The 27,596-nt window shown below is 34.8% G+C and overlaps 1 long non-coding RNA gene across 1 annotated transcript in view; it reads left to right on the forward strand.

Annotated features, from left to right (window-relative positions):
* Window positions 1-27,596, forward strand: part of LOC121376079 — a 77,281-nt gene that overhangs the window by 36,525 nt on the left and 13,160 nt on the right. Inside the window, exon 2 of the long non-coding RNA XR_005958399.1 lies at window positions 19,134-19,271. This is a non-coding gene — a long non-coding RNA (uncharacterized LOC121376079). The remainder of the gene's footprint in view (window positions 1-19,133; window positions 19,272-27,596) is intronic.

A 27,596-nucleotide genomic window follows, 5' to 3' on the forward strand; every position in this document is an offset into this window, starting at 1 on the left:
TTATGCACGTGTGAGTCTGTGACATGTAAGTACGCAAGTACTAGCCTTTGTTTAATGTGACATGTAGGTCTATGTACTCAAATACCTAACTTGAGTTTTGTTTCTTGGTTTCTTGAATATACTGCTTCTTTCGCTTTTCCAAAGTTTTCGTTAATTTTGGTGACGGGGAAAGCGGTACATCTTGCATTCACTGTCGATTTTGTGGTTTGAAAAAACGGTGCGCATTATATTGTGGTTCATGTTTTTTTTCTTGGAATAAACGTTCAAAGTGGGGGGTGCGCATTATACACCGGTGCGCATAATACATGGGAAAATACGGTAATAAATAAATAAGACATGTTTATGCTAGGAGCAAAAACCATCAAGCCAAGCTGAGGATCACTTTCCTGCATTGGTCCTAGGCGAACAATTACATGATGTTTCAAATAACATTTATATAAAATTTTATTACATGGTGATACGGTGCTGTTTTCCTAAAACATTCCATATGGCTGTGAAGGACAGTGTGCATGATCCCTCATCTTTCCTTGTTAAAAACTGTTTAAGGAGAGGAAATCTGAAAAAATGGAAGGAATGTTTTATTTAATGATGCACTCAACACATTTTAATTAGGATTATATGGTGTGGGACATATGATTAAGAACCACACAGATAATGAGAGAGGAAATCCATTGCCGCCATGAATTGGGCTACTTTTTCCAGTTAGCAGCCGTTACGGTATCTTTTATATGACTAAACTTTTTTACCATGCCCATATACCACTATGGTTTCAGTTATGTCCATACTGTTACTTGACTTCACCAGTAAATGACGACTTTCATTGTTTCAGTGAAAAATAAAAACACAGGATTAAAAAAACCAAAACCTCAACATTATATGGTATCTCGGTGGTATTCAAAATTAGATTCTGTTATCCTCGGGATATCAGGATACGGTTAATCTCGAACACTGGGCTGGTCAGGTGTTTGATTCATACATTTGGATGCATTGGGTTTCCCCAATCTTACAAGTGTCCATGGATTGGTATATCAAAGATGATGGTAAGTGCTGTCTGTGGGAAAGTGTATTTAAAAAAATTCTTGAGCACTACTAAGGTGTAGTAAAAAAAAATGGTTTGGTTCCGGTTACCCGACTGTCACTAGATTTTTGGTGCCGACCCTAAACGTTTTTTTAACCTTCTCCCCCACTTTTTTTGTCCACCTGTTTTATTTAATAATCCATTAATATCAATCCTAATTTTCGTCGACTCTAAAAACAACAACTGCAGAGAAATGCCATGAGATCTGTCAGTCCAAGATCTTGTTACCAGAAGACCCGGAACACTTCGTGCAATTTTACTTCCGAAGAGTTCCAAATGAAAAGCTTCTGAGAGCCATTCGCAACTCCTCGTACATTTCCACGAAATATAAGCGTAGCAGAATGTGACGAGGTGTTCCGATTGGATTTACAAGTTCCGAGTAGTTCCGAATGAGTACGAGACCACATCCAAGAGCATGTGGTGTCAATGGCGTCTTCCATTTAGAATGTCAAAAATGTGCTCATTCAAATCAAATAATATTATTTAAATCAATTTCAAATGAAAGACATTCAAGGAATTATTTTCTACCATTCACCCTCCCGGTGTCAGATTTCATTTTCAAGCCAGCTGTAAAGCTGAACTAAAGGATGATGATAACGCGGTGGACGATCCAAACGTCTCTGTTGGCCAGCTGGCCGAGCGTTTTTCTATTAAATATATAAAATTTTGCTGCACAACAGATGATGAACTTGACATAACTCCAGTCACCCATGTCAAAAATAAAAATGCGTTTGATATCCTTATGGAAAGCCGAAGTCAAAGAGGCTACGTTAAAGAAAAATCTTCAAAAAACAAAAAAACAAACGTTTTGCCTACCTACCTACCCTATTTGTTTTTGGTATGTAACAGGCACCAAACAATTTGTTTTACTTGGCCTAATGGAAAAATATACTGGGTTTCCTTTGAGACTATCAGAATATATAGATAATTAATAAATCAATGTGCTCTAGTGGTGTCATTAAACAAAACAAACTAACTTTCTGTGCAATTAACAGTGTCCACTATCAGGATTGTTTGTTCAAGACCAGGACAGATTTTGTTTAATGACACCACTAGGGCGCATTGATTTTTTAATCATCCGCTTTATTGGATGTCAAACATTTGGTAATTTTTTCATATATTCTTAGAGAGGAAACCTGCTACATGTTTCCATTAATAGCAACAGATATTTTATAGGCACCATCCCAGAGACAGGATAGCACATACCATGGCCTTTGATATACCAGTCGTGGTGCACTGGCTAGAACAAGAAATAGTTCAATGGGCCACCGACGGGGATCGATCTCAAACCATAGCACTTGGCCACTGTATGTAGATTAGTGGGTAGAAAGCTCATATGCTATGAGTTGGATTTGAATCCCCCCACCCCCACCCCCCTTCCCCATTCCCATGGCTGGTGTTTGTGGAAAAATGCTTGTAAAAATATACCTTGCTCCTGTTAGGTGGTAGTAATTAATTGTTTCTTGACCATATTTTTAAAATTTACATTAAACTTGAAACCTATTTCACACACAAATGAATATATATTTGTTTTTAATCCTTTTATTATTTTCTTCTTTGTTTTCTTAGTTTATCTTGGGAAAACATTGATAGTGAATGTGACAGCTTTTAAAATATCCACCATTAAACAATTTTCTCATAGCTTTATTTTATTATTCTGAAGTAGAGTTGATGTGTGTGTGAAAACTAACAGTTTTCATTCTTTTCCCCTTACATTGTTCACTGTCACCAATCAATATTTCAATAGTCGGGCATGCAGGTTTACCCAAATACAAATAAAGCAAGAATTTCTAGGAAATCCTCATAACAAGTGAAGGGTCATGCAGTTTGAAATTGAATATTTTTCATCATTAAAATTTCAGATCACATCCACCGAGAATTGATTTTCCTCTTTGAGAAATGTTATCTCAGTTTGGCACACAATCTCAGGTCAGGCTGGCATCCGTTCCCACCATTAATTATTCAAATGAGATCCCCATCTGCCACATGCTAAAATGTTTATCCTTAGAACGGCATAGTCAGCGAGGGTCCGGATAGGGGTGGACCAGTGTTGGGTACATTTTACACATGTACAGTGGAGGGGATTGATGGTTATGTTATCACAGCTTTTGGGGGGGGGGGGGGGGGAATAGGGGGGGGGGGGGGGGGGGGGGGGGGGGGGGGGAATAGTCTTTCTTGGTGGACAGATTCATTAAGGTTGTTTTTATCCCACTCCAACCAGTGTTCCACAACTAATATATGTGTACGACCATGTCTTTAATAATTTTATTTATATATATATACATACACTGAATAATAAGAATATGGTATATAAAAGATTCCTTGCTGGTGAAGCCATGAGGAAGAAGTAGGTTTCTTCTCTAGATCTGTGTTGTTCTGAATAAACATTGTAGTGAAAATGTCATAAATATTTTAAGTATAACAGATGATGTAAAAGGAATAATTGTTTTGTTTAACAACACCACTAGAGCAAATTGATTTCTTAATCAACGGCTATTGGATATCAAACATTTGGGTAATTTTGAATTAAAGTCTTAGAGAGGAAACCTGCTACATTTTTTTTCAATTAGTAGCAAGGGATCTGTTATATACACCATCATACAGATAGGGTAGCACATACCACAGCTTTTGATGTACTACGCACAGTGCACTGACTGAAATGAGAAATAGCCTAATGGGCCTACCGACAGGGTAAAAGAAACCTGCTTTTACTGGAGGTGCTTAGGTCGTAGGATAGAAACCCCTTGGTGGATTCTTTCTCTGATTGTTTTTTCCATTCCAGTACCCAACAACTTGTATTTCAAAGGTATATGCTGTCCTGTCTGTGGGGAAGTTCATATAAAATATGCCTTGCTGCTAATGGAAAAATATACACAAGACTGTCTGAATTATGATGTGTTTCACATCCAATTGCAGATGATCAATTAAACAAAACACATTTTAACACTAGTTTATGTCCTAATTTCCAATATTTGGTACTCCCGTGTGAACCCTCTCTGTTTCAAGTGTTAATTTCGTTATTGAACTGGCAGGCTGATTCATCTATTTACATGGCTATAAATAGCACCTATTTAAGCCATCGTTATGTATTGTAATAACTTATATAGTTAATAATTATTATATTTTATTGGTGAAATTACTGTTTTATTTTCATATATAATTTTATGATGTGCAGAGTTTAAACAGGGCCTACATAATTGTTAGCAATTTGGCTAATAGTCGATAGCCCAATTCATGTTTCAGTTAGCCAAGCATACAAAATGATGGCTGATTTGAAAATAACATACAGTTTTCAAATTAGCTTTTTTGTGATTTAATAATGAAGTATATTTGCCAAATTTAACTTTAGTTCAGTAATTTTGCTTGTTTTACAATTTCTAATTCTGAATACAAGTTCAGCTGTTTCTTTTAAATATTCAGTGTTTTAATAATTCAGTTTTCTGATAACTATATTCCTGGCTCTGATACTGATGATGACAAATATAACCTAACTACCAGTATCTTTAAACTGATAAAAAAAAGGTTTTAATATAATGGCAAGTCTTTATTTGAAAATTGATTTATGAGAAAAAGTCACGTTTGGTTAAGTATGTTAATTGAATTTAACAAGCTCTCAATATCACTAGCTTCACTGAAAGAAGTGTGATGGGATACACCTGGCATTTTTAATAAATTATATAAAATTATTATACTCTGTTGTTTGTAATATGGAGTTTGTAATATGGAGTTTTATTGTACAAATTCATGTTGAGGGGAAAATCCATATTTTAGGTAAAGGAAAGGAAAAGAAGTCATCTACACTGTCACATAGCCTACCCCTTCCAAGACGCAGCAAGAGGTCTTTTATTTGCACTTTCCCATAGAGAGGACTATATACTGTGGCTTTTGTATCAGTTCTGAGACACTGGTTGGGATGGAAAAAAATTCTATCCATCGAGATCAATCACACATAAAATATACTCAACAACAGTAATAAAGAGCCAGTAGACATTATAAAATATACTCAACAACAGTAATAAAGAGCCAGTAGACATTATAAAATATACTCAACAACAGTAATAAAGAGCCAGTAGACATAAAATACACCCAATAAATAGTAATAAAGAGCCAGTAGACATTATAAAATATACTCAACAACAGTAATAAAGAGCCAGTAGACATTATAAAATATACTCAACAACAGTAATAAAGAGCCAGTAGACATTATAAAATATACTCGGCAGTAATGAAGAGCCAGTAGACATTATAAAATATACCCAATAAATAGTAATAAAGAGCCAGTAGACATTATAAAATATACTCGGCAGTAATGAAGAGCCAGTAGACATTATAAAATATACCCAATAAATAGTAATAAAGAGCCAGTAGACATTATAAAATATACTCAACAACAGTAATAAAGAGCCAGTAGACATTATAAAATATACCCAATAAATAGTAATAAAGAGCCAGTAGACATTATAAAATATACTCAACAACAGTAATAAAGAGCCAGTAGACATAAAATATACTCAACAACAGTAATGAAGAGCCAGTAGACATTATAAAATATACTCAACAACAGTAATAAAGAGCCAGTAGACATTATAAAATATACTCAACAACAGTAATAAAGAGCCAGTAGACATTATAAAATATACTCAACAACAGTAATAAAGAGCCAGTAGACATTATAAAATATACTCAACAACAGTAATGAAGAGCCAGTAGACATTATAAAATATACTCAACAACAGTAATAAAGAGCCAGTAGACATTAAAATATACTCAACAACAGTAATAAAGAGCCAGTAGACATAAAATACACCCAATAAATAGTAATAAAGAGCCAGTAGACATTATAAAATATACTCAACAACAGTAATAAAGAGCCAGTAGACATTATAAAATATACCCAATAAATAGTAATAAAGAGCCAGTAGACATTATAAAATATACCCAATAAATAGTAATAAAGAGCCAGTAGACATAAAATATACTCAACAACAGTAATAAAGAGCCAGTAGACATAAAATATACTCAACAACAGTAATGAAGAGCCAGTAGACATTATAAAATATACTCAACAACAGTAATAAAGAGCCAGTAGACATTATAAAATATACTCAACAACAGTAATAAAGAGCCAGTAGACATTATAAAATATACTCAACAACAGTAATAAAGAGCCAGTAGACATAAAATATACTCAACAACAGTAATAAAGAGCCAGTAGACATAAAATACACCCAATAAATAGTAATAAAGAGCCAGTAGACATTATAAAATATACTCAACAACAGTAATAAAGAGCCAGTAGACATTATAAAATATACCCAATAAATAGTAATAAAGAGCCAGTAGACATTATAAAATATACCCAATAAATAGTAATAAAGAGCCAGTAGACATTATAAAATATACTCAACAACAGTAATAAAGAGCCAGTAGACATTATAAAATATACTCAACAACAGTAATAAAGAGCCAGTAGATATTATAAAATATACTCGGCAGTAATGAAGAGCCAGTAGACATTATAAAATATACCCAATAAATAGTAATAAAGAGCCAGTAGACATTATAAAATATACCCAATAAATAGTAATAAAGAGCCAGTAGACATTATAAAATATACTCAACAACAGTAATGAAGAGCCAGTAGACATTATAAAATATACTCAACAACAGTAATAAAGAGCCAGTAGACATAAAATATACTCAACAACAGTAATAAAGAGCCAGTAGACATAAAATATACTCAACAACAGTAATAAAGAGCCAGTAGACATAAAATATACTCAACAACAGTAATAAAGAGCCAGTAGACATAAAATATACTCAACAACAGTAATAAAGAGCCAGTAGACATTATAAAATATACTCAACAACAGTAATGAAGAGCCAGTAGACATAAAATATACTCAACAACAGTAATAAAGAGCCAGTAGACATAAAATATACTCAACAACAGTAATAAAGAGCCAGTAGACATAAAATATACTCAACAACAGTAATAAAGAGCCAGTAGACATAAAATACACCCAATAAATAGTAATAAAGAGCCAGTAGACATTATAAAATATACTCAACAACAGTAATAAAGAGCCAGTAGACATAAAATATACTCAACAACAGTAATAAAGAGCCAGTAGACATAAAATATACTCAACAACAGTAATAAAGAGCCAGTAGACATAAAATATACTCAACAACAGTAATAAAGAGCCAGTAGACATAAAATACACCCAATAAATAGTAATAAAGAGCCAGTAGACATTATAAAATATACTCAACAACAGTAATAAAGAGCCAGTAGACATTATAAAATATACCCAATAAATAGTAATAAAGAGCCAGTAGACATTATAAAATATACCCAATAAATAGTAATAAAGATCCAGTAGACATTATAAAATACACCCAATAAATAGTAATAAAGAGCCAGTAGACATTATAAAATATACTCAACAACAGTAATAAAGAGCCAGTAGACATTATAAAATATACTCAACAACAGTAATAAAGAGCCAGTAGACATTATAAAATATACTCAACAACAGTAATAAAGAGCCAGTAGACATTATAAAATACACCCAATAAATAGTAATAAAGAGCCAGTAGACACTATAAAATATACTCAACAACTGTAATAAAGAGCCAGTAGACATTATAAAATATACTCAACAACAGTAATAAAGAGCCAGTAGACATTATAAAATATACTCAACAACAGTAATAAAGAGCCAGTAGACATTATAAAATACACCCAATAAATAGTAATAAAGAGCCAGTAGACACTATCAAATATACTCAACAACAGTAATAAAGAGCCAGTAGACATTATAAAATATACTCAACAACAGTAATGAAGAGCCAGTAGACATTATAAAATATACTCAACAACAGTAATAAAGAGCCAGTAGACATTATAAAATATACTCAACAACAGTAATAAAGAGCCAGTAGACGTTATAAAATATACTCAACAACAGTAATGAAGAGCCAGTAGACATTATAAAATATACTCAACAACAGTAATAAAGAGCCAGTAGACATTATAAAATATACTCAACAACAGTAATAAAGAGCCAGTAGACATTATAAAATACACCCAATAAATAGTATTAAAGAGCCAGTAGACATTATAAAATACACCCAATAAATAGTAATAAAGAGCCAGTAGACATTATAAAATATACTCAACAACAGTAATAAAGAGCCAGTAGACATTATAAAATACACCCAATAAATAGTAATAAAGAGCCAGTAGACACTATAAAATATACTCAACAACTGTAATAAAGAGCCAGTAGACATTATAAAATATACTCAACAACAGTAATAAAGAGCCAGTAGACATTATAAAATATACTCAACAACAGTAATAAAGAGCCAGTAGACGTTATAAAATATACTCAACAACAGTAATAAAGAGCCAGTAGACATTATAAAATATACTCAACAACAGTAATAAAGAGCCAGTAGACATTATAAAATATACTCAACAACAGTAATAAAGAGCCAGTAGACATTATAAAATACACCCAATAAATAGTAATAAAGAGCCAGTAGACATTATAAAATATACTCAACAACAGTAATAAAGAGCCAGTAGACATTATAAAATACACCCAATAAATAGTAATAAAGAGCCAGTAGACATTATAAAATATACTCAACAACAGTAATAAAGAGCCAGTAGACATTATAAAATACACCCAATAAATAGTAATAAAGAGCCAGTAGACATTATAAAATATACTCAACAACAGTAATAAAGAGCCAGTAGACATTATAAAATACACCCAATAAATAGTAATAAAGAGCCAGTAGACACTATAAAATATACTCAACAACTGTAATAAAGAGCCAGTAGACATTATAAAATATACTCAACAACAGTAATAAAGAGCCAGTAGACATTATAAAATATACTCAACAACAGTAATAAAGAGCCAGTAGACATTATAAAATACACCCAATAAATAGTAATAAAGAGCCAGTAGACACTATCAAATATACTCAACAACAGTAATAAAGAGCCAGTAGACATTATAAAATATACTCAACAACAGTAATAAAGAGCCAGTAGACATTATAAAATATACTCAACAACAGTAATAAAGAGCCAGTAGACATTATAAAATATACTCAACAACAGTAATAAAGAGCCAGTAGACATTATAAAATACACCCAATAAATAGTAATAAAGAGCCAGTAGACATTATAAAATATACTCAACAACAGTAATAAAGAGCCAGTAGACATTATAAAATATACCCAATAAATAGTAATAAAGAGCCAGTAGACATTATAAAATATACTCAACAACAGTAATAAAGAGCCAGTAGACGTTATAAAATATACTCAACAACAGTAATAAAGAGCCAGTAGACATTATAAAATACACCCAATAAATAGTAATAAAGAGCCAGTAGACATTATAAAATATACTCAACAACAGTAATAAAGAGCCAGTAGACATTATAAAATATACCCAATAAATAGTAATAAAGAGCCAGTAGACATTATAAAATATACTCAACAACAGTAATAAAGAGCCAGTAGACGTTATAAAATATACTCAACAACAGTAATAAAGAGCCAGTAGACATTATAAAATATACTCAACAACAGTAATAAAGAGCCAGTAGACATTATAAAATACACCCAATAAATAGTAATAAAGAGCCAGTAGACATTATAAAATATACTCAACAACAGTAATAAAGAGCCAGTAGACATTATAAAATATACTCAACAACAGTAATAAAGAGCCAGTAGACATTATAAAATACACCCAATAAATAGTAATAAAGAGCCAGTAGACACTATAAAATATACTCAACAACAGTAATAAAGAGCCAGTAGACATTATAAAATACACCCAATAAATAGTAATAAAGAGCCAGTAGACATTATAAAATACACCCAATAAATAGTATTAAAGAGCCAGTAGACATTATAAAATACACCCAATAAATAGTAATAAAGAGCCAGTAGACATTATAAAATATACTCAACAACAGTAATAAAGAGCCAGTAGACATTATAAAATATACTCAACAACAGTAATAAAGAGCCAGTAGACGTTATAAAATATACTCAACAACAGTAATAAAGAGCCAGTAGACATTATAAAATATACTCAACAACAGTAATAAAGAGCCAGTAGACATTATAAAATATACTCAACAACAGTAATAAAGAGCCAGTAGACATTATAAAATATACCCAATAAATAGTAATAAAGAGCCAGTAGACATTATAAAATATACTCAACAACAGTAATAAAGAGCCAGTAGACGTTATAAAATATACTCAACAACAGTAATAAAGAGCCAGTAGACATTATAAAATATACTCAACAACAGTAATAAAGAGCCAGTAGACATTATAAAATATACCCAATAAATAGTAATAAAGAGCCAGTAGACATTATAAAATATACTCAACAACAGTAATAAAGAGCCAGTAGACATTATAAAATATACTCAACAACAGTAATAAAGAGCCAGTAGACATTATAAATATACACCCAATAAATAGTAATAAAGAGCCAGTAGACACTATAAAATATACTCAACAACAGTAATAAAGAGCCAGTAGACATTATAAAATACACCCAATAAATAGTAATAAAGAGCCAGTAGACATTATAAAATACACCCAATAAATAGTATAAAGAGCCAGTAGACATTATAAAATACACCCAATAAATAGTAATAAAGAGCCAGTAGACATTATAAAATATCCTCAACAACAGTAATAAAGAGCCAGTAGACATTATAAAATATACTCAACAACAGTAATAAAGAGCCAGTAGACGTTATAAAATATACTCAACAACAGTAATAAAGAGCCAGTAGACATTATAAAATATACTCAACAACAGTAATAAAGAGCCAGTAGACATTATAAAATATACTCAACAACAGTAATGAAGAGCCAGTAGACATTATAAAATACACCCAATAAATAGTAATAAAGAGCCAGTAGACATTATAAAATACACCCAATAAATAGTATTAAAGGGCCAGTAGACATATTGGTATTTATTTGCTAGTGTCACAATACTTTAGCTAACTGGTGATAAACAAAAACTTGCACATGGTAGATTTTTTTTTTTTTTTTTCATTATTTATAAAAACTGCTAAAATGCGATCCAGCTTGGATTTCTTACATGTTGTTTGTCAGTTTGACTGTTGTAAATACCTATTAATCCCCTACCGGTTCAACTGGAGGGAACTATAGGTTTTGTCCTGTTCATTCCTCGGTTCATCCATCTGTCCCATATATAGTTTCCTGGACCTCTTTTCAGCAATGGCTCAAGATTTGAGCTAAAATTATTTGTATAACTTTTTCATGTACAGTTATAAATCAAGTTTCTTTCATGGCATTTAAACATTTTTGACAGAGTTATGACCCTTGAACATAAGAGATATAAAAATCTGTTCACTGCCATCATGTTTATAAACCATATATATAAACATTGAAATGGACTATCAGAAATCAACTATATTGAATTATGCAATTGTTTTTGTTTTTCTCGTGTTACCATTATTTAACACCCAATAGCCATTGTCTTTTTATGCTGGGGTGTTGTTAAACATTCATTCATTCATTGTCACTTTTAAGTAATGTTTCATTAAAATTAATTTTTACATTTTGATAACACTCAAGTTTATTTTCAGAATGGACCTTCATTGACAGTACCAGTATTTAAGATTAATATTTTTAAATAGTTCTGGCCTAAACTTAGAAAAATACACAATTTTAACACTGCCTTGATACATTGAGTATTACAGTTGTTCATAATGATTGATTTTTCTTTGAGGAATATGTTGAATACAAACAAACTAATCTGTATTAAAACATCAACAGCTGGACCGAGATTGTAAATTCTTTATTATGTCCTGTGATCTTGTTTTCTTAACACTGTTTGTACAGTTGACAAAATATCCGACAACATCCAAGAAGAGTCTTAATATTCTATTCATGAATTTTATTTTTGACAGAACATATAGTTTAAAACCGGATTTTATTGTCTTGTTCTGAATACATAAAAAAACATTGCTGTGTCAAGCAAAACTGACAGAAATGTGTTTTAAAGCACCGTGTAACATTTACTTTTTTAACAACAAAAAACAAGAGATCATTGATTTTGGTAAAATACAAATCTTTAGCAGTGTGTGTGAATTTGGGATATCTTGAGCAAAGAACACATCCTTTTTTTCTTTCCTGTTTTTTCAAACTGGATCAGCGAGGTGAGAAGCGATTGGTGATTCAAATGGGAACTTAGCCAGGTGGTATAAGGCCACTGCTGACTGTACAAAAATTTTGAGTTTTATTGAAGCGTGTGCCGGGAATGCCGCCAGTCGTGCGACACAGACTATTGAACAAACAGGCTTGTGTCTCTCCCCCACTAAATCTTCGCTTGTCATCCAAAAAGGGGTGTTGTATATATGGGTGTTAGTGAAAGGTCTTTACGCTTGCTGCTTTCAAAGGTGGGACCTGGACAGCTGCTGTGCGTGTGATAAACCTCCCTGATTTGATTAGTCCAGCTCAATGTTGAAGTGTTGCAGCAGTCGGGATAGGTAATTAGTCAGTGTCATTGGGTAATCTGAAATAACACTGACTGAATAATTGACTGCTGAGAGGTGGTCCACTAACTACACCACCCAGGAGACTACTTTTATTACAAGTTACAGTCTGACATTTGGAAAACAGCATTTGCCAATTACGACCGTACATTTTATAAAATACAGTTCAAAGTATTGATATTAAAATGCAATAAATAATATGTAATAGGCAACAATGTCTTTTAAAAAACCATTTAAGAAATAGTCATGTGAAAATCAGAATTTGTACATCACCATTAAAGCATGTATACTGAAACCTGTTTTAAGCCATGCATCTAATGAACTGTCTAAAACAGCCACCTGACTTGTTCTTCTGTAGGTGGCTGCTCGCCTTAATTGTTATTGGTGAATCATCCATTGGTAGTCAGTGCTATACAGGTAACGTGACCAAGTCAAGTAACTGTCATGTGTTTGTTCACTTTACATGAATGTTCTGTTCAATAATTAATTACGTCAGAGTTATGTTCCAATTACTCATTTCTATCAAAGATTACGGAATAAAAAATACAGGTATTATAAAATTAATGTTTCATTTTGCTTGTACCTATAGTGGCATTGGAAATTATTAAAATTCTTTTGATTGATCTAAAATAGTGTGCCACCATTAGCCATTATATTTTATTTTATTATCTAAAAATGTATGGTTATTGGTATTCAGAGCTCAAACTTAAGAACTTGTTGCATATTGCAATTTTGAAATAGATCTATATTTATGTCCCAAGGATATTTTAGCAAAAAATGTAAATGATCCTGCAGCTGTCTTAAGTCAAGAGTTTTAAGTCACCACCACCCATCACCAATAAAATAAAGTTAACTAGTTACGAGGAATTATTAAACATTTAAAACAAATTTGAATTTAGTACCTAAGTGATGATTTTTGAAATATCACTTGCATGTACCTTTCATAATTATGATGTTTTTGCATATAAACATTTTCATACACACATATAGTGACATATACTTTTCAATCTTTTATTTAATACATCCCTGCTTTCTAATTTTGATTGTGATACCTTTTGGTCAGTCAGATGACGTGTGATACCTATTGGTCAGATGACCGTGTTATGAAACTGACAAAAGGTGATACAGTTCAGATACATGTAAATCTAATTTATCAATAGCTGTGAAGCAGACCACTATAAAACACTTAAGTGGCACGTGTCGGCAATTACGTGTTTGAATTGAGGTATAAAATAATTTAATGTGCTGCCGAGATAAACATGTTTTATAAGGACGACATTCCTGACCAGCAGGTGAGCGACATCTGGTGTCCACCGTGCTTTTATTGACGCTGGACTCTGCATACAGGTGGAAGGAGGGGTTGCCTCCCTTGGGCTGACACCTGGACTATGTTCAGCCAGCCGTTTTTCGTTAAACATTTTGAAAATTTTCTTTACAGATTCTTGAGGTGGAAATTTATTTTAATGTGCAGCATGAAAATCAGTCTAGCAAATGTTAGGGTACCCGGCTGGCTGAATTTATCTCTGGTTTAGTGAAGACAAGCTTTTTTATGTTTACTGTATGGAGAGTTTTTATGTAGTATTTAAGTCTTGTTTTTATTATGATATTTATATCCTACTTCATTGGCCATGTCATCCGATAACCAATGTTTGTTTGGAGTTTTTTGCTGGGGAATCTTTAAACATTAAATTAACAGACATAAGATTCTATTCTTCATAAATTGATGCTTAAAACTAAAATGTATCATTACGTATTATATTTATGTATAGTAAATCCAAAGTACATCCAGTTTTCACAGTTCTAAATATTTTGATGTACATAAGTCTGGAGAAAAGTGTGTGTGTGTGTGTACCCAACCATTTATGAAACCATTCATCTACCATCCATCTGTCTGTCCATCAATTTATTTATTTAATCACACAATGTACAAATTGACCGTAGGTCATTGAGGTTTGACTACTGATATATCAAAGACCATGGTATGTGCTGTCCTGTATGGGAACATTCATATACAATATCCCGTGCTGTTAATAGAAAAAATGTGGGTTTCTTGTAACTGTTACATTAAAGAAATGTTTGACATCCAGTAACCATTGATTAATAAATCATTGTGCTCTAGTGGTGTTGTTAAACAAAACAAACTTTATATCTAGTTAGTGATTACTGTGTGAAGAGCACATGTAATATACTTGTGTTGAACTTGTAACAATGAACATGGGTGAACAGGTAGATAAGTACAATGTAGATCAATGTATGTACTTATTACGAGGAGGCTGTTACTGTTTGCTAGTGACCTGGGGGTTACTAGAAATCCTTCAGGTGACCAGGATATCCTTCACAGCAGCTGTTCTCTGCACCACCTGCCTTAATTTGTTTACTTTTGAGATAAATTTACCTGTTTGTCGTGCTAGATTGTCACTTGGGCCATATGTCAACAAGCAGTGCATGACAAGCACTTACCGATCATGTGACATATGGTACGCAGTATAGTCTATTAGATATAACACACAGGCTGTATATTAGTTAACAAAAGACATTATTTTGTTTTCTTTGAAGAATTTTTTTACCTAAATTATGAGTTACTATATAGATTCTAAAAGGAAAGAAAGGTTTAAGAAAGGGATGGGGGGGGGGGGGTGTGGAAGAAGGAGAGATGTTTAGGAAAAAGAAGCTTGCTGCTGCCATATTTAAGCTAATCCTACCAAACATCAGTAAGGGATCTTGTATATGTCATTATCCATAAACATCACAGTACACATTATAGCCTTGAAAACTGAATAGTACCGGTTGGGAAGGGACAGTACATAGCCCAGTGGTAAAGGACTCGACGGATCCACAATCTATCTAGGATTGATCCCTGTTAGTGGGCCCCCTTGGGCTATTTCGCATTCTTAGCCAGTGTACAAAAACTGGTTTAACAAAGGTTGTGGTATGTACTGTCCTGTCTATGGGATGGCATATTAAAAATATATATATATTTCTGCTAATCCAAAAGAGTAGCCCATGGCGTGTCAGCAGCAAGTTTCCTCTCTCATTATTTGTGTGGTCTTTAACAATATGTGCTGTAACTTTTAACATGAGTTCATGTGTCATTAAATAAAACTTTTCTTTCTCTCTGTGACTGAGATGGAAGAACCTGGGTCTGTTGAGGGCAGCTGATCTTATGACGTACCCCATCCCAGACTTGCAGAATGAATGCCTAGTTTGATCTTGATTAATGAGTCAGCCGTGAATTGTATTGCTAAATTAAAACACATGACAAATGTTCTCGTGGCCACAGAGTGTCAAACTTGATAGATGTGTCATGGCATCTGCAGTTGACATAAAAGCAGGATTTTACACATGCTGTTAGTGCTGTCACGGATATCCATTTAGAAAAAGGAAATTTCCAATTGCTTAGTTTGTTGACTAGACATTTGCAACCTATGCTGGAAGAGAAGACTTGTATAGCTAATTTGACACCACTAGTTTGTTGACTAGACATTTGCAACCTGTGCTAGAAGAGAAGACTTGTATAGCTAATTTGACACCACTAGTTTGTTGACTAGACATTTGCAACCTGTGCTAGAAGAGAAGACTTGTATAGCTAATTTGACACCACTAGTTTGTGTGTTTTGTTTAACAACACCACTACAGCACATTGATTTATTAATCATCGGCTATTGGAAGTCAAACATTTGGTAATTCTGACTCGTAATCATCAGAGGAAACCCGCTACATTTGTTTCTAATGCAGCAATGGATCTTTTATATGCACGTTTCCAGACAGGATAGCACACACCGTGGCCTTTGATATACCAGTCGTGGTGCACTGGCTGGAACAAGAAATAGCTCAATGGGCCCACCAATGGGGATCAATCGTAGACCGACCGTGCACTTTACCACTAGATTACATCCCGCCCCTTGACACCACTAGAGCATTTGGTAATTTTGATTCATAGTCTTCAATTGGGGGGGGGGGGGGGGGGACATAGCCCACTGGTAAAGTGTTAGCAGTCTGGTATCAATCCCTGTCGGTGGGCTCATTAGGTTATTTCTTGTTCCACCCTTTTTCACCACAACTGATATATCAAAGACTGTTCTGTCCTGTCTGTAAAAGATCCCTTGCTACTAATGGGAAAAATGTTGCGGGTTTCTTCTCTGAGACTATATGTGAAAATTACCAAATGTTTGACATCCAATAGTCAATGATTAATAAATTAATGTTTTCTAGTGGTGTCGTTAAACAAAAGAAATTTGTAAGTTTAGTCTTCAGAGGAAACCTAAATTTTTCCATCAATAAAATTTTCACAAAGACAGAACAACACGTACCACAGCTTTTGATATACCAGTCATGGGGTACTGAGAGTGTGTTGCTTTAAATAATATCTAAAATACTTTTGCCTCCAAATATTTTTTTATTTCTCTGCCACGAGTCTTCATGACACATTTTGTCTGATATTTAAAAGTCACCTTAATAATGGCAATTGATTTGTTAAAGAAAATGTCATTTGTGCCCTCTTAATTCATTTTTGAATAATAAAATTATAAACATACACCACAATCAACCATGCTTGTTTTTCAGCATATGCTTTAAGAAATGTTATTTGCTCCTAAACAAAACATTTTAACCACATCAGTACCTATACAGGGAACATTTTGTTCAGTATCGCATCATGATTTGCTATACAAGTTTCAAAGGTCACTACACAATTTTAAAACATTAAACTGTAGCTGCTAATCAATTTTCAATTGACTAGAAATATTGCTAATCAAGATTTTGAAAAAAAAATGTTCCCTGCTATATATAACAAAATCAGCTATTTAAAAAAAAAAATTAGTCCTTAATTTAGCCTCTAGCACAAATTACATCTAAACACTTGGTATCTGTTATCGAGTTGTTAAAGAACAATTTGACATGTCAGGTAATTGTCGAGTAATTGACCAATCAATGTCATTGGTCAGTTCAGCGTTGTTGGTTTGTGACCTTGGGCAGGTCTTAATAATCTGCATCAGTCACCTTGCAGTAATAATCATCGGCGGTGAGCTATACGCGAGCAAATCGTCAATAAATGTTGATTAATCTTCGACGAGCGGCCTGCCAGGCCCCGCGCCTTGTTTCTTCCTCCTAAACAGAGTAGTTCCTTGCATGTTTGCCTGCAATATCAGAGAGGCAATCTCTTACTACCTGGCTTGTTTGCACCTGAATTAGTCTGAGTAATGGCTCTCTCCACTACACCTGAGCCCTGACATCAGATCAGGTTGTCGGTGATATGCACGTTAAAACTGATGCCGTTGTATTCTGCCTTAATCAATGGTTTTATTCATCGTTTCTTATCACTTTCAAGATTAATGAAAACCGAATATATTATTTGTGTATTGATTTTTTGTTTCTTCACTAAATTGTGGAGACTTCTTTTTATCCAAATGTAATTTGCAATTTTAAAAACACTCTTTAAAAAACCCAGCAACATTACTTTATGACTTTGTTTAATGGTATTAACCATTAAAATGGAAAAATGGAATACATTTGGTTTTGTCGTAGAATTGCATTTAAATGAAGGTTTATTTTTGTGTTTAAATAGAGGTTGAAATAGCCTCAATCAACCGTGATATATGTAATGACTTGAACTCTCTTTTTCCAACCTTTTCAACAAGCTGCCATAAAGAATTTTATTATATGTCATACATTCATTGCTGATAATCTTAAAATGATGTGAAAAAAGGGTTTTATTTTAGTGGACAGTAATGTGGAAGATAAAAAGTGTCTTCTTCTTGTAATACACTGGTACCCATTGGTGCTTGCTTAATTATTATACAACCGGTGTATGACAATCACTCAATTGATCAGAAGATTTAGTTTTTTATCAGACTCCTACCAGTCCAACCAGAAGGGACTATAGGTTTCATCTCCATCCTTCTGTCTGTCTGTTTGTCCATCTGTCCGTCATTCTGTCCACCTATTTGTCCTATACAGTGCTTTCAGGATGGTTTTTTCACAATACCTTGAGCTATGGAACTAGAATTTTGTATAGCTTTATCAAGTACTGTTACAGATTACATGTGACTTTTATAATGAGTAACTAATTTTTCACAGAGTTATGGCCCTTGAACTTAGGAGATTCAAATATTTATTTTCTGGACTTTTTTATTTCAGTGTTTCATGATACTGAGCTGAAAGTTTGTGTAGCTTTATCATGTTCTGTTACAGATCAAGTTTGACTTTCATGTCAATTTACTCAATTTTGACAGAGTTACGGTCCTTGAACTTAGGAGATACAAAAATGTGTTTTCCGAACAAAAATGTGTTGGGGACCACTTGGGGACATGTATTACTTTCGCAGTACTCTAAGAATGCTTGTTATATGTGGGCCAAAAATCCCTAAGACAAATGCATGTGAAATTCAACAACAGTTATACATGTAATCATATCTTTCCTTGACATTTGATAATAAATATATATCTAATATTTTCTTCTTATATTCTTACAGACATTCAGTCATCCTTATTTTGAAGTTTTGTCAAAGGCACTTCATATGCAAGGATACTTTTGGCAGTGAAGTTTGCCTCCTTTGACCATCTGATCACTGCATCCTTTCGACTGCTAGCTAACATGTTTATCCATCATGGTAAGTTAGTCCAGATTGGTTATATCGTTCCAATGTCTGTATCAAATCACATCACTGAAAAGTTGAATAATACTCCTATGACACTGCTGTAAGAATTTTGGCCTTCATGCAATCATACTTTTTTATAATTCACACACACACACACACACACACACACACACACACACACACACACACACACACACACATGTACACACAGGCACACACACTACACACAGGCACACACACTACACACAAACACCACACACACACACTACTCGTACACGTACACACATACACACACACACACCTATGCACATGCACACACTACATACATCACACACACGACACCGAGTTCTGCACCTTTTTCAGGATTTGTGCAGAACAATACATTTAGGGTTTGTTTATCTTTTATTAGTTATATTTATTTGTCTTTTAACCTGAGTTATCATTTTTATTTTAAGGTTTCTTATAAAATGTTTTATGTGTACTTTTAAACGTGGATTTAAAAATATGTTTCTAGTTGTATCCATGGAACAATTTTTGAGGAAGTTGTACACACACACACACACACAAACACACACACAAAAAGCTGATTTCATCTTCAACCTATCAATAACAGGCTTATTATGATATTTTAACGTCTGATGCATTTGTACTGGCAAGTGTGGAACTAAAATAGACATGTATTTTTATAAACCCATTGAAGCTGAACATGTTTTGTGTGTTTTGTTACTAAGAAGTAATAAAATTGTAATGTTTTTTTTTAGATTTCTTTTATTTTCCAATTGTACATGTACAGATATGTTTTTGAACTACATCTAATGATTGTTACAGAGATTGAAAACGAATGAGACTGAAAGGCAGGGGTAATGACTCTGCAAACGATCTGCTACTTTCTGTCCTTGTAGGTCTACACACAATCTACGTCCCATTGTACGGCCCAACTAATTATACCGAAACACCTTCGCGCAGGGTGGCCAGCCATGCAATTATCTGTGAGAAAACACTGACAGGCCGACAGCTGGCCTGCTCCCTGGGTATACATAACCACTCAACCATTAGCTACCCTTTCAATGGCCCATTGTGTCGGGTCTATTTATGAGTTTATCAGCTTTTTGATGGCACGTGGCAGCAGTCTATGTATAATCGCCAATCCCAGCTGTTTGTTGTGTGCACTACAATTTACGACACAGAAGACTTATTTTGTAGCTGAATATGTCGCTTTATGAAGGTACGATAATACCTACCCAAAATATGTTTGTGTAATCTGTGTGATGTTTAAAAGGAAAACGAGGTGTCGTATTGAAATTACTGCCAGTGCCATGTGTGAAATGGACTGTTTGCTGGGTTCATACAAATTTCACTGGTTGCTCCACCCAAAACTATATATATATATATATATATATATATTTATTATATAACATTTAGTGAAATATCTTAAAATATCAGTGAAATAAAAGTGTTATCAGTCAATCAGTGAAGATAACACATTTTAAAGTGAAAATTTCATTGTATTGACTGATATACAATAGCCTGTTTGTCTCTTCATTCTTGGGGTCGTCATTAAATATCTGTTCATAATTATTCATTCTTTCATTATTCATCCTTCAAAATCACATGTAAATATCATGTAATTTCAGTAATGTTTTTAGTAGGTAGATAAAATGGGGGTGAATGACAAAAAAAGGATAAAAATTTGCAGAATTAAAGCAATTAGCAATTGTTCTTGGTTGGTATAAATTATGTCGGTAGTTATAATATTATATACAAATTTTATTAATCTTTACTCTCAAAAGTGTCATGGCTTTTACAAAGGTTAAGGTGTTATTAAAATTAGTTCTGTATATTTTGAAATGAGTCGGTGACATGAAACAGTGAAACACAGTCTTCAAATGATCATCATTTATTTATCAGTAAGTATGCAACAACTGTCATCAAAAGTAGAGGAGATGCTTTTCTGTCATCACAAGGGAAAAAAGTCTAGATACAATAGTGAAACTCTTTACCCTCAAACTTGTTTCTGTTGGAAACTGCCCACCGGAGTGAGTTTTAATGATTGAAAAAAAACACAAATGTTTTATTTAACGACACACAACACATTTTTGTTTACAGTTATATGGCGTCAGACATATGGTTAAGGACCACACAGATATTGAGAGAGGAAACCCGCTATCACTACTTCATGGCCTACTCTTTTTGATTAACAGCAAGGGATCTTTTATATGCACCATCCCACAGACGACAGTATATACGGCAGCCTTTGTTACACCAGTTATGGAGCACTGGCTGGAACGAGAAATAGCCCAATGGGTCCACCAACAGGGATCGATCCTAGAACGACCGCGCATCAAACGAACGCTGTACCATTAATGGCTGAATGCAGAGGAGTAAAAGTTGATGTTTGTTTTGTTTAATAATACCACTAGATCACATTAATTAATTAATCATCAGAGCTGAACGTCAAAACATTTGATAATTCTGACATATAGTCTTATAGGAAACCTGCTATATGTTTACCATTAGCAGGAATGGATCTTTTCCACAGACAGGGCAACACATGCCTTTGATGTACTAATAATGAAGCACGGGTTGTGACAGAATAACAAAATCGGAGCATGGGTTCTTCGAGTGGGTTTGATAAGTACCATGCAGCTATAAACTCCTGTCCTGGACAGAAAACCCAGACAGATAAGACGTGTGCCTGGGACAGCATGGTTGGAAGCATGGAAAAAATGTAAAAGTTAAATAAAAATGAAAATGCTCCATGAAGTTACATATTTTAATGAGTATAGTTACCATCAGTTATAAAAGACCATATTTTATAGGGGCCTTAATGTGGCATTTATGGAGCCCTCCAGTGGTATTTATATACTGATTCGACTAATTTAAAATGAAGTGCTCAAAATTTTGTTTTACAACATGCCATAGATTCTCAGACAAATCTTTTTTTCTTGACCCCTTGTGTCAGCGTAGAGAGTATTTGACTTGAGTTTATTATAACATGTTATACTCTATGAATCTTAATGATATGTTTGTACCCACATCACCTCTTAAGCAGAGCTAATCTTTTTTCAGTTTCTGTACCCGAGTGTTTTTTCCCTCTGTCGAGTCTGATCCCCTGGCTCATTCAACCATTCCGCCCCAACACAATATGCATTCTACACCTATCCACCTCTGCTGCAGCTGAAAGGAGTACCCGCTACCGAGATTATTCCAATTGCAGGGTTATCTGGTATGAAAGTTACTTAGTTGTACGACTAGTGTAGTGTAGTGGGCACCCCACAGAGTGTAGTGACTTGGCATAATGTGTGTGTTGATCATTTCGCGGACGCTGTACTCAGGAACCTGGTGTTGTCAGTCTGCACTGGGCCCACGCCTGGTCAGCAGCCCTACAGATTAGTAATAACACTATATCTAATTACTGATAAAGAGGGGAAGACAGAGTGAGCAAGGTGTAGTGCTCACGCTGTATCTACTGAGAGTTTCAGTTGATGTCCGCCATGGTATTACTCTTGTTATAAGGTGGGATCTATCTATCTATCTCACAGTCGGTGTAGTGTTCACCCTGTATCTACTGAGTCTATCTCACAGTCGGTGTAGTGCTCACCCTGTATCTACTGAGTCTATCTCACAGTCAGTGTAGTGCTCACCCTGTATCTACTGAGAGTTTCAGTTGATGTCCGCCATGGTATTACTCTTGTTATAAGGTGGGATCTATCTATCTCACAGTCGGTGTAGTGCTCACCCTGTATCTACTGAGTCTATCTCACAGTCGGTGTAGTGCTCACCCTGTATCTACTGAGAGTTTCATTTGATGTCCACCATGGTATTGCTCTTGTTATAAGGTGGGATCTATCTATCTCACAGTCGGTGTAGTGCTCACCCTGTATCTACTGAGTCTATCTCACAGTCGGTGTAGTGCTCACCCTGTATCTACTGAGAGTTTCATTTGATGTTCACCATGGTATTGCTCTTGTTATAAGGTGGGATCTATCTATCTCACAGTCGGTGTAGTGCTCACCCTGTATCTACTGAGTCTATCTCACAGTCGGTGTAGTGCTCACCCTGTTTCTACTGAGAGTTTCATTTGATGTCCGCCATGGTATTACTCTTGTTATAAGGCAGGATCTATCTATCTCACTCAGTGTAATGTTCACCCTGTATCTACTGAGTCTATCTCACAGTAGGTGTAGTGCTCACCCTGTATCTACTGAGTCTATCTCACAGTCAGTGTAGTGCTCACCCTGTACCTACTGAGAGTTTCATTTGATGTCCACCATGGTATTACTCTTGTTATAAGGCAGGATCTATCTATCTCACTCAGTGTAATGCTCACCCTGTATCTACTGAGAGTTTCATTTGATGTCCACCATGGTATTACTCTTGTTATAAGGCAGGATCTATCTATCTCACTCAGTGTAATGCTCACCCTGTATCTACTGAGAGTTTCAGTTGATGTCCACCATGGTATTACTCTTGTTATAAGGCAGGATCTATCTATCTCACTCAGTGTAATGCTCACCCTGTATCTACTGAGAGTTTCAGTTGATGTCCACCATGGTATTACTCTTGTTATAAGGCAGGATCTATATATCTCACTCAGTGTAATGCTCACCCTGTATCTACTGAGAGTTTCAGTTGATGTCCACCATGGTATTACTCTTGTTATAAGGCAGGATCTATATATCTCACTCAGTGTAATGCTCACCCTGTATCTACTGAGTCTATCTCACTCAGTGTAATGCTCACCCTGTATCTACTGAGAGTTTCAGTTGATGTCCACCATGGTATTACTCTTGTTATAAGGCAGGATCTATATATCTCACTCAGTGTAATGCTCACCCTGTATCTACTGAGAGTTTCAGTTGATGTCCACCATGGTATTACTCTTGTTATAAGGCAGGATCTATATATCTCACTCAGTGTAATGCTCACCCTGTATCTACTGAGTCTATCTCACAGTCAGTGTAGTGCTCACCCTGTATCTACTGAGAGTTTCATTTGATGTCCACCATGGTATTACTCTTGTTATAAGGCAGGATCTATCTATCTCACTCAGTGTAATGCTCACCCTGTATCTACTGAGAGTTTCATTTGATGTCCACCATGGTATTACTCTTGTTATAAGGCAGGATCTATCTATCTCACTCAGTGTAATGCTCACCCTGTATCTACTGAGAGTTTCAGTTGATGTCCACCATGGTATTACTCTTGTTATAAGGCAGGATCTATCTATCTCACTCAGTGTAATGCTCACCCTGTATCTACTGAGAGTTTCATTTGATGTCCACCATGGTATTACTCTTGTTATAAGGCAGGATCTATCTATCTCACTCAGTGTAATGCTCACCCTGTATCTACTGAGAGTTTCATTTGATGTCCACCATGGTATTACTCTTGTTATAAGGCAGGATCTATCTATCTCACTCAGTGTAATGCTCACCCTGTATCTACTGAGAGTTTCAGTTGATGTCCACCATGGTATTACTCTTGTTATAAGGCAGGATCTATATATCTCACTCAGTGTAATGCTCACCCTGTATCTACTGAGAGTTTCAGTTGATGTCCACCATGGTATTACTCTTGTTATAAGGCAGGATCTATATATCTCACTCAGTGTAATGCTCACCCTGTATCTACTGAGTCTATCTCACAGTCGGTGTAGTGCTCACCCTGTATCTACTGAGAGTTTCAGTTGATGTCCACCATGGTATTACTCTTGTTATAAGGCAGGATCTATATATCTCACTCAGTGTAATGCTCACCCTGTATCTACTGAGAGTTTCAGTTGATGTCCACCATGGTATTACTCTTGTTATAAGGCAGGATCTATCTATCTCACTCAGTGTAATGCTCACCCTGTATCTACTGAGAGTTTCAGTTGATGTCCACCATGGTATTACTCTTGTTATAAGGCAGGATCTATATATCTCACTCAGTGTAATGCTCACCCTGTATCTACTGAGTCTATCTCACAGTCGGTGTAGTGCTCACCCTGTATCTACTGAGAGTTTCAGTTGATGTCCACCATGGTATTACTCTTGTTATAAGGCAGGATCTATATATCTCACTCAGTGTAATGCTCACCCTGTATCTACTGAGTCTATCTCACAGTCGGTGTAGTGCTCACCCTGTATCTACTGAGAGTTTCAGTTGATGTCCACCATGGTATTACTCTTGTTATAAGGCAGGATCTATATATCTCACTCAGTGTAATGCTCACCCTGTATCTACTGAGAGTTTCAGTTGATGTCCACCATGGTATTACTCTTGTTATAAGGCAGGATCTATATATCTCACTCAGTGTAATGCTCACCCTGTATCTACTGAGAGTTTCAGTTGATGTCCACCATGGTATTACTCTTGTTATAAGGCAGGATCTATATATCTCACTCAGTGTAATGCTCACCCTGTATCTACTGAGAGTTTCAGTTGATGTCCACCATGGTATTACTCTTGTTATAAGGCAGGATCTATATATCTCACTCAGTGTAATGCTCACCCTATATCTACTGAGAGTTTCAGTTGATGTCCACCATGGTATTACTCTTGTTATAAGGCAGGATCTATATATCTCACTCAGTGTAATGCTCACCCTATATCTACTGAGAGTTTCAGTTGATGTCCACCATGGTATTACTCTTGTTATAAGGCAGGATCTATATATCTCACTCAGTGTAATGCTCACCCTGTATCTACTGAGAGTTTCAGTTGATGTCCACCATGGTATTACTCTTGTTATAAGGCAGGATCTATATATCTCACTCAGTGTAATGCTCACCCTATATCTACTGAGAGTTTCAGTTGATGTCCACCATGGTATTACTCTTGTTATAAGGCAGGATCTATCTTTCTCACAGTCGGTGTAGTGCTCACCCTGTATCTACTGAGAGTTTCAGTTGATGTCCACCATGGTATTACTCTTGTTATAAGGCAGGATCTATCTTTCTTGCCCACTGGACAGGGTTATCCAGCTTTTGCAGGTGCTATAAAAATCTGTCTGACCCGAAGGCTAGATAAGTCTTATCTGACCCGAAGGCTAGACAATTTCTGCATACGCGTGACGTCATGTTTTACGACGATTGACGTCATAACTCATGGTTTTTAAAATTCTGTTTGCCATTTCACGTTGTATCATTGTTTAAAAAACATTTAAACAAATTAATATTTTCAACTTTATATTTATTGTTAAGTTGCATTTTTATGTCATTGCATACGTTGGACTATATTTTTCAGCATATGATTAAAAGAGTTTCATTGTTTGTACATGAAATGTTTACGAATCATTCAACAATAAACAAACTGATCATTCAACAATAAACAAACTGTACGTAGCTTACATAATTAATGTTTTGTTACTGTAATTAAATGGGCAAGAAAAAGAATCAATCACCGTTGTGAGGTATAGATAAGGCAGTTCCACCCCTCGGGACAAAAACCATTTTGTCCCTCTGGTTTGAATTGTCGTATCTATACCTCACAACGGTGACTAATTCTATTAATCTCAGTCGGTGGAGTGCTCATCTCAGGTGCTTGGGCCATGGAATCAAAGTTTTCAGTGGATACATTTTCTGACTGGTTTTTTTTTTTTTTCCTGTCCCAGTCTTGCCCCACAACTGGTATATCAAAGACCATAGTATGTGCTGTCCTCTATGGAAAAGTGGATATAAAAGATGCCTTCTTGATAGTGGGAAAATGCAGCAGGTTTCCTCTGAATACTACGTGTCAGAATTAGGAAATGTTTAACATGCAGCAGCTGATGATTAATGGATCAATGTGCTCTAGTGGTGTTATTAAACAAAAACAAACTCTTACTTTACTTGTTATTTAGTATTCTCTTGAATGTTGATCAAGGGTGGAGAAATCTATCTAAGTCATATGAGTTCCCTTGAGATAAGTGGGTCGTAGGATCGACCACCCTTCATGAACTTCGAGGGTTTTTTACTGTCTCAACCAGTGTTTCACAGATGTATTAAAAGCAGTGGTACCTTCTATGTCCTGTCTGTAGGAAAAGGCATCTAATAGATCCATTGCTTCAAATTGAAAAACATTTTAAAATATCTAGATTCCTGTATTAAATATTATGGTGGGGGTTTTGCTCATTGGCAGTACTCACCAGATAGATCATCCTTAATCGATTGTTTTTCCCCCCATTCCAACCAGTGCCTTTGTCTATACCAGCCCTACATTCAAAGACAGCAAGCAACATTAACTTTAACAAACTATTTAATTAATTCCTAATGTAAAGCACATAAACCATCTAACAATGTTTTAACAAATTCTGCTTGGTCTGACTGAATGCAGGCCAAGTGTCAAAAATATAAATTGGACACCAAATAACCA

This window comes from Gigantopelta aegis, chromosome 6, assembly GCF_016097555.1.
Source record: "Gigantopelta aegis isolate Gae_Host chromosome 6, Gae_host_genome, whole genome shotgun sequence".
NCBI classification, from domain to species: domain Eukaryota; kingdom Metazoa; phylum Mollusca; class Gastropoda; order Neomphalida; family Peltospiridae; genus Gigantopelta; species Gigantopelta aegis.